This window comes from Muntiacus reevesi, chromosome 5, assembly GCF_963930625.1.
Source record: "Muntiacus reevesi chromosome 5, mMunRee1.1, whole genome shotgun sequence".
NCBI classification, from domain to species: domain Eukaryota; kingdom Metazoa; phylum Chordata; class Mammalia; order Artiodactyla; family Cervidae; genus Muntiacus; species Muntiacus reevesi.
In genome coordinates, this window is record NC_089253.1 from 88,012,110 (window position 1) to 88,021,365 (window position 9,256).

Consider the following 9,256-nt stretch of genomic DNA (forward strand, 5'->3'; position numbering starts at 1 on the left):
CAGCAAGGGAAATCTTCCCAGGCCAGGGATGGAACTGTGTACCCTGCATTGGCAGTCTTTACCACCAGACCACCAGGGAAGTCCAAGTTATTTTCGTAATCAGAAACAACAACAACAACAACAACAAAAAACCCGGTTAAGGCTGGGAAATCTGCAGAGTTCAAGTCTCTGGCCTGAATCTCGTGCTGCTGCGGCAGGGGAGGGGAGAGGGGGCCGCTTCCTCTGCAGCTCCACCTGTGCTTGTAAATCTGACTTTTGACCCTGGGCATCCAGGGGAAGGCGGCTTCCTCCCACTTCACTGCTTCCCCACTCCCCGCCCCCACCCCAGCTCCCACCTACTAACCCAGTTCACTTTCCATCACCCACATCAACAGAACGGGCAGAACAAAAACCTCAAGGAATTTAAACCGTTTTGCCTTGGCTTGGGAGTGCATGATGTGACCCTATAGTTGTTTAGTTTCCTCTTTACATTTGGTTTAGTCAGAGGTAAGAGAATTCCTCTTCATTTCTCAGAAGATGGCTTAAGAGAGGGAGGGTCTAGTATTAGAAACTTGCTGCTGGGAGACTTCCCTAGTGGTCCAGTGGTTAAGAGTCTGGAATTAGCAGGAGACGTGGGAGACACGGGTTTGATCCCTGGTCAATGGAACTACGATCTCACATGTCTCAGGACTCTGCAACTACTGAGCCCATGTGCCACACACAGCTAGAGAGAGGCCCGCGTGCTGCAATGATCCTGAGTGCCATGACCAAGACTCGATTCTGTAAAATAAGTAAATATTAGAAAAAAAAAAAAAAAAGAAATTTGCTGCTGGTAACTTCCCACCCTCAGATCAAGAGAGAATGAGTCGACACTTGGATGACCAGGTGAGTGTTAATTATCCTGAGTTCTTTTAACTCTTTTAATCCTTAAACTAACCCTACAAGTTTGGTACTATCAGTACCATCCTCACTTTACAAACGAGCAAACAGGCACACAGTGGTGAAAGCCCACAGGTGGTAAGTAGCAGAGCTGGATGTGAATCCAGGAGACTCCCAGAGTCCATCCCCTAACCATGACACCACCCTCCCTCAATCATAACCTACAGATTCCCATTTATTGAGCCGCTCCCATGGCGCATGTCCTTTCCTTTCTTCTCACAACTTAATGGGATAAATGCTACCACCATTAGGGATTTGCAGATGAGGAAATGCCACTTGGTCAGGGCCATCACCTTGGATATAGTCCTGGATCCATGACCTTTGCTGACTCTCATGTGGGCTCCTGACTTTTCCATACATCCATGCCCTCCCTGGAAAATACTATAAAATCATTAGCTTCTCCTTCCACTCCCGGCTCCCTGGCCTCAGGGAAGTATCCAGCAGCCTATCCCTGGGCATTTCAGTGATACTTTCCATCTCCAGTTGCCTCCTCTTCATCCCTGGAGCCAGTCAGATGTGGATTCTGACCATCTGTGTAGTTTCTCCAGTGACCTTGGTGGGGGCTGTCATCTTGAAACTGAGGACTTGAAGAATAGCCTGGGCCAGTGGCAGCCATGGACCAGGTCACGGGGGCCTCTGTCCTGCAGGCCTGTTCTCTGAGCCTTGCTGATCTGCTTCCTCCAAGCAGAGCAGATCCTCTGCTGCTGGGACCTCCTGGGTGATGCTGAGCCCTGGTTCTGGGCAGGTTGATGCCCAGAGGATGGAGGCCCTCTGCCAGGTGGAGTTGGGAGGGTGTGTGCTCACCATGTCTGGGATGGGGCAAAATCAGACTTAGTCTGTGAGCAACACGTGGTTATGGCAGCAGGGACTGTCTCCCTGCACCCCCCAACCCACCCCTGCCAATGTGCCCTTGGCTCCTGACAGCTCCGAGCCTAACTTGCCTCTCTCAGGCATCATTCCTGAGCCATTTAAGCTCCTGGAAGACCCAGAAGGAATCCCTCATAGCTCTGACTTGGCTGTGGTGGTGACCCTGATGTTCCTGCTCTAGGCCTGGCAGCTGCTTCCAAGGTGGGGAGGAACCCAGGTACCACAGTACCACCCACTTTGGCTATACTTTTGTTGCAAGAACGGGGACCCCTTCCAGGGCCCGAAACTGGGCTCTTGTCTAACACTCGGAAATGAATTGTCCGAGGAGACACATGCTGACAAAGCAAGAGATTTTATTGGGAAAGGGCACCCGGGTGGAGAGCAGGAGGGTAAGGGAACCCAGGAGAACTGCTCTGCCGCGTGGCTCGCAGTCTTGGGTTTTATGGTGATGGGATTCATTTCCGGGTGGTCTTTGGCCAATCATTCTAATTCAGAGTCTTTCCTGGTGGCGCACGCAGCGCTCAGCCAAGGTGGATGCTAGCAAGAGGGATTCTGGGAAGTGGACGGACAGGTAGTGTCTCCTTTCGATCCTTCCCGAACTCTTCCGGCTGGTGGTGGCTTATTAGTTCAGTATTCCTTATCAGGATCTCCTGCCGTAAAACAACTCATGCAAATGGTTACTCTGGTGCCTGGTCAGGGTGGGCAGTTTCAGTCAGTGTGCTTCCCCTAACACTTTGGCAGTTTCTGAGCAATTTCAGGCTTCCTGGAGGGCAAAAGCCAACCCTTCCCTCCCCTGGCCCTGGTCTAGGGGCAACCTTGCCTTCTTACTGTCAGCCTGAAGGCCAGCATGCTACTGGTGGCCAGCCTCCTCGGCCGCTTCACCCCGGATGGCTGGTGGCTATCTGTGTGGCCGAACCACTCTCACTCCATTTTGTCAGTTCCGCCTTTTTAATAAAACCACAGTTCCATTTCTGCAAGACCGATCTTTGGCTTACTCACAGGAATGCATCTAGGTCAGATAAGCTCCTCACCAAGTTTAATCCTTGTCTATCTGATAGAAAACTGGAAGAATGCCTTTTACTGATACAGATGGTTAATGGCCCTTAAGGAATAATGGTCACGAGATCCCCGGGGAGTGGAGGTGGGGAGGGAGGAATCAGCCCTGGTTCCTCCCTGTGCAGATGTGTTTCTATTTTTAGATGTTTATTTTTATTTATTTTAGCCTTGGTTCTCTTTTTAGCTTTGGCCTCTTTTAATCCCCCTGTACCCCTTTTGTTGGTGCAAAGTGTAGCTGCAAATGCCTCCAGATAATCTCCTGCCTGGGTGTCAGTTACCTACAATAAACGTCATAATTGCACTTTATGGAGTTGCCTGCTCTGTTTTTCAGTCTCAAAGTTCCTCTTCAGATCAGAGGATGTTATTCAACATCCCTTTTATGGTGGGTCTACTTTTTCTTCTACTTGTGTCTTCTAGATTTCCATGTTTGAGCTCATTAATTCTCTCTTCCATATGGTCTGCTCTATTTCTTTCTAATACTTTCTTCATCTCCGATGCTTTCTAACACATTCTTTATCTCGTTTATTGAGCTCTTCAACTCCAATATTTCTGTTTGGTTCTTTTACAGCATTTCAATCTCTCTCTCTTTTCTTTCTTTCCTTTTTTTTTTTTTTTGGGCCGCACCACACAACTTGTGGGATTTTAGTTCCCCAATCAGGGATTGAACTTCTCACCTGCAGTGGAAGCACAGAGTCTTAACCACTGGACTGCCAAGTGGAAGTGAAGTGAAGTCGCTCAGTCGTGTCTGACTCTTTGCGACCCCATGGACTGTAGCCTACCAAGCTCCTCAGTCTATGGGATTTTCCAGGCAAGAATACTGGAGTGGGGTGCCATTTCCTTCTCCAGGGGATCTTCCCGATCCAGGGATCGAACCTGGGTCTCCCGCATTGTAGGCAGACGCTTTAAGGAACTCCCATAAAGCTTTCTTAAAAATATCGTTCTAACAATTGAACAGATTAGAAATTAGAGGCCTTTCTTTTGTTTTACTGGAGAAGGAAATGGCAAGTCGCTGAGTCGGACTCGACTGAGCCAGTTCACTTTCTTTCTTTCTTTTGTTTTACAGAAGGTGGCGCTATAGCGCAAGTTGGTGGGGTTTTTTTGGGGTGTGTTTTTTTTTTTTTTTTTTTTTTTTTTTTTTGAGTTTTGTTAGCTGCTCTCCCTTGGGCTTCCCTGGTGGCTCAGCTGGTAAAAAATCTGCCCGCAATGCGTGAGACCTGGGTTCGATCCCTGGATTGGGAAGATCCCCTGGAGAAGGGAAAGGCTACCCACTCCAGTATTCTGGCCTGGAGAATTCCATGGACTGTATAGACCATGAGGTCGCAAAGAGTCGGACACGAGTGAGCAACTTTGACTCACTTCACTCCCTCAGGTTATATTTGAGAGTCAGCACTTTCCATCCTCCACTGCCTCTGTATCCAGCACCATCGTTATCACTGCTTGTCCCTCTAGGGGCTATTGGTGCCTTGCTGCTGCTGGTGTCACTGGCATCTCTGTCTGGGACATGGGATGATGGGCATTGAGGCAGGCTCCACTGCGTTTGAAAGGGGAAAGATGGCGGGAACCCAGGTTGTGGGTGCATATACCTTGTCATGCATATGTCTAGGGCTTCCCTGGTGGTTCAAAATCTGCCTGCAATGCAAGATCTGCCTGTAATGAAGGAGACCTGGGTTCAATCCCTGGGTCGGGAAGATCCTCTGGAGAAGGAAATGGCAAACCACTGCAGTATTCTTGCCTGGAGAATTCCATGGACAAAGGAGACTGGCCAGCTACAGTCCTTGGGGTCGCAAAGAGTCAGACACCTCCCTTGTCATATAGTTGGGTTTAGGCTTTCCCACTAGGGGTGGGGGCAGGGGACCAGAGTTATGGATACCTCTACAGCTGGAGGGATGCCATGGGAGTTGCTACATAGGGCCAGGAGGCTGGAGTTGTGTACACCACCTCCCCTGCTGCTACTGGGTTCTCTGGGGCTGCAGATTCAGGTGTCACAACCGGGAGTCTGGGATGGCAGGTGCTACCTCTACCATTCCCCTCGTTCCACCTCCTCTGTGTGTTCCACTTCACCCCTGTTAGATGTACAAATATGTTGAAATCTCAGGTGAGTTGGGCAGAGACACCTCTGTTGAGCTGTGAATGTTTTACTGGTTGTACATTGAAGGGGAGAGACAAAGAGCGCATCTCACTCCATCATGATGCTGATGCCACTTCTATCTTGGTCTTACTTTATACAAAAGAATAAAGTCTATGAATCATAGCAAGTCCTTCCTATTTTTCCACCTTTGGTCAACTGGTAGTTTTGTCCATTTTTTTAGCATGAGATGGAATACTTTAATGATAGAATCAATTTTTTTTCCCCCCAAGGGTTATTTCACTTGGCTCTTGATAGTAACCTTTGGAAAGCCCTGGAATATTGACAATGTGGTTGCCGAGAATGGCTTTTAATTATTTTAATTGATTGGTTAAAGGAAATGGAACTTCTCTCAGCAGTGGCAGTCACAGCCTTCCTGAAGATTAGAGTACTGAAACAACAGGAGAAGGAGCTCAGAAATGGTCCCAGCTCTTCAGACAAGACACGGGATGAACCTGGACCAGGAATTACAAGCCCTCATAGACTTAGAGGAAATGAATGTAACCTGGAGTAAGTGGGCCCCCTTGGAGAGTCCCACCCATAGTTTAGGTCTAGCTGATCAAGGCTATGAAGAAAGAGGGACCTATTGTTGCTATTTCTCATTTTCCCAAAGAAGCTATAAATTTAGAATTTGATTTAAAATTTCCGGCACTTAAAAAATTGAGAATTAATTCACAACTTAAAAGTAAGACCAGATACATCTGTAGTCAGCATTTAATCAGTGGGCTGCCAGCAGCATACGCAGTGGCATGACTGACTGCATGACAATAATGACGTTAGCTAACATTTCTGTGCACTTGCTCTAAGCTAGGTGCTGAGAAATACTTTATGATCCTTTAATTCCCCTGCCAACCTTATGAGGTAGATGGAGAGAGGTTGTTCAATATATTTTATGTCAGACAATATAAAATATAAAAATGATAAACTTAAATCTAGTCAGGTCCAGAATCTTACAGATCTGAGGTCCAGTCTACAAGAAGCTTAGAGGATACAGGAACAAATTAAATTTGGAGGGAGAAATACCTACCATGAGGGAAAAGTTCAGACAAATTCATGATGAGGACATTCCTTAGGACAACTGATCCAGTCCTTCAAAAATCACACACACACACAGTGTTGGGGAAAAATGCTGTTCAGGGTAAAAGGGACAAAAGAACCCACAAATGACAAAATGCAATATGAAGTTCCTTTTTGTATCTTGATTTGAACTAGCTAATGATAAAAAGTCATTTTGGAGCTAACTGGGGACTTATCAGAAAAAAAACCAGAGTGTAGAAGACACTTTAAAGTGTTGAAAGAAGAAAAACTGTGAACGCAAAACTCTATATTCAGCCAAGATATCCTTCAACTATGGGGGTGAAAAATAAAGACTATTTCAGACATACAAGAAAAGAGTTGAGAAAGATCTGTCTCCAGCAGAACTGCACAAGATGTACTAAAGGAAGTACTTCAGACTGAAAGGAATGACTTGGAAACTGGGGTTCATGGAAAAATGCACCAGAAAAGGTAAACATAGGGCCAAACATTAAACTATCTTTCATTACCCTAATTTGTTTAAAAGGCAGTTGTTTAAAACAAAATTAGCGATTTTGTTTTTGGGAGTTTGTAACATATTTAGAAGTGAAATATATAAAACTGGGAGCACAAAGGAAGAGGTTAAATGGAATTATACTGTTTTAAAGTATTTACCTTTTACCTGAAGTACTAAAATGTTAATTCTAGGTACACTCTGGAAAATCAATAATGCATAATATATTCACTAGAGCAATATAAAAAGGTATAGCTAAAAAAAAACTAGTAAAAGAAAGAAAATGGAATATAAAATTATTCAGTTAGCCTAAAAGAAGTCAAGAAAAGAGTAGCAAAGAAGTAGAATAAATAGAAAACAAATAGTAAGATGCTAGACTTAAACTCAACCATATCAGTGATCACATTAAATTTAAATGAGTGAAATCTTCCAAAGAAAGGCCAAAGGTTATCCAAGAGGATGAAAGTGATACGACTCCACTTGTTGCTGCTGTAGGTAATAGATTTTAAATATAAGGACACAAATAGTTGAAACTGAAAGGATGGAAAATTATGCATTATTAGGTGTTATAAAGTTTGTATGATTGTAGTAATATGAAGCAATGTATATTTTAGGGCATGGAATGGTATCAGAGATAAGTGAGATATTTCATAATGATAAAAGTGTCAATTTATTGGGAAGGCATAACAAGCCTAAATGATTATTTAATAATAGACTTTCAAAGTGCAATGAAACAAAAACTGACAGAACTAAAGGAAGAACATGAAAATCTTAGAGAATATGTTGTCTGACCCCAAGAGAATTAAATTTGAAGTCAAAAATAGTAAGTTATCCAGAAAAGCCCTAAATATTTGATAATTAAACAATATCCTTCTAAATAACCCATGGTCCAAAGAAGAAATCAAAAGGGAAATTAGGAATTATTTAGCAGTCTCAATGCTAATAAAACTAACACATCAAACGTGGGATGAAGGGCTTCCCTAGTGACTCAGTGGTAAACAATCTGCCTGTGAATGTAGCAGACACAGGTTTGATCCCTGGCCCAGGAAGATCCCACAGGCCATGGAGCAGCTAATGGGAGCCACGGCTCCCATGAGCCACAGATACAAGGCCTGTGCGCTAGAGCCTGGGAGTTGTAATATAACTACTGCAGCTTTGCACACCTAGAGCCCTTGCTTTTCAACAAGAGAAGTCACTGCAATGAGAAGTCGCACACCACAACTCCAGAGGAGCCCCTGCTCACCACAACTAGAGAAAGCCTGTGCAGCAGTGAAGACCCAGTGCAGTCAATAAATAAATAATAATCAATAAAAAATATTGTAACAACTCTATGGCAGAGTCACCAATCAGAACTGACACCGGCTGTGCCAGCTAGGGAATAAGACCTGGGTAGGTGCTGTTACAACCTCTGTATCACAGGCAGAGTATGTGGGACTCAGAGAAGTCAAGTTACTTGTCAAGATCACACTGCAGGTCAGTGAGGACCAGGACTGGCAATCTGGCTCCAGAGGCTGCCTCCTGACCACTCCATCATGCTTCCTCCTTCGTGGCTTGAACAGCAGAAGATGGTCAGCAGGACTGGGTCATGGGAACCTCCATCTAGACAGAGACTAGTGTGGACACTGATACCTCTGGGTATGAACCTCCCTTCTTCATTGGTCACAGCCGTGGTCAATGAGACCCCATGTCTAGTGTGTAGGTGCATGATTTGACACAAAGGACATACTTGAGAGATGTTAGCTGTGGGGAACAGCCTGGATCTCTTTCCTTCCCTCCCTGGGGCTGAGCTGCTTGCTTCTCCCGGTTTCCTGGGGCCAATTACCCCAGCCCTCCGCTCAGTGGATACCCTGTAGACACTCAGGCTGGGAGAGGAAAGATAGGGGAGGTGTATAGTGGCAGTGGCCGTAGGCTCATTAATAGTCATGACTGTTGTGAAAATTTCAGGCTGATCAGAAATAGAGTTGACATGAGTCTCCAGCTGGCCCCTCCAATCATCTCTTTGGACTTAAACAGCCAGGGCTTTGTGCAGAAAATTGCTGAAAATTGCCTTGTTTCCATGATACAGCAATTATCTAGCCTTCCTCCTAGCCTGGCCTTTAGCAGCTGACATGCCTCCATCCATCCATCTGTATTTGCAAGGTCAGGTGTATTTTGAGCGCCAGGTGCAGCTTTCTAAGTTTCTGGCAGGAGGAACGCACACCCGTTTATAGGATCAAGTATAGCTCTAATCTCCTGAGAAGCAGTCTGGTCCTGCTCCCTGCTGTCCATCGTACCTTCCGAACCCCAGTTTCCCCAGTGGCCAGGGATGGCGTGTTCTGGGACTGCAGGGTCCACTAGAGATGCTGCTACTGTATCTCCAGCAGGTGGCGCTAAAGGCTCTCTGTTCACCTGGGTGACACTGCTCTGTTTGATCCTCACTTTGGGAAGTAGCAGAGTCTGATATGTCTGAACTTGGGAAGTAGCAGGCCTGCCAGATGTTGGGAACACAGGGCAGTGGCTCCGCCCAAGGCCGGCCGACTAGGGAAACTCACAAGAGATTCTAGGGACTTCCCGGTGGTCCAGTGGCTAAGACGCCATGCCCCCAGTGCAGGAGGCCCAGGTTTGATCCCTGGTCAGGAAACAAGTTCCCACATGCCACAATTAAAAGATCCCATGTGCCGCAACACAGTCAAATAAATTAATAAAATAAAATAAATATAAAGCGAGATAGATTTTAGTCCTTTTGTGGGAGTTCCTAGATAGTTCAGGAGGCCCCATCTCTC